Source organism: Eimeria tenella, genomic scaffold (assembly GCF_000499545.2).
Source record: "Eimeria tenella Houghton genomic scaffold, Eth_scaff2542, whole genome shotgun sequence".
NCBI classification, from domain to species: Eukaryota; Apicomplexa; class Conoidasida; order Eucoccidiorida; family Eimeriidae; genus Eimeria; species Eimeria tenella.
The window spans coordinates 2,911-3,255 of NW_013542410.1; positions in this window are offsets into that span (position 1 = coordinate 2,911).

A 345-nucleotide genomic window follows, 5' to 3' on the forward strand; every position below is an offset into this window, starting at 1 on the left:
GGGCCCCCTTGGGGGCCCCCTGGATGCTAGAAGTTTAAATAAGTTTAAATGCATGCATGCGTTTAATTAATACCCTTAGAAATGGGTCTTTTGTGTGGGGCCCCCAGCTGCTGCTGCGGGTTTTGCTGCTGGGCCAAGTGCATGCAGCAGCAGCAGCAGCAGCAGCAGCAGCAAAGGAGCTTTTGTGTTTATATTCTAATGTTATTTTCATTTATTTGCATTTAATGTTTATTCATTGAGTCTTTTGGACTTATTTTATTTTCTACTTTTGCCTGAAATAATGCACAATTGTGTCTTATTCAATTTTATATATATTATTTGTATGCGATCTTATTTGCAGCAGCA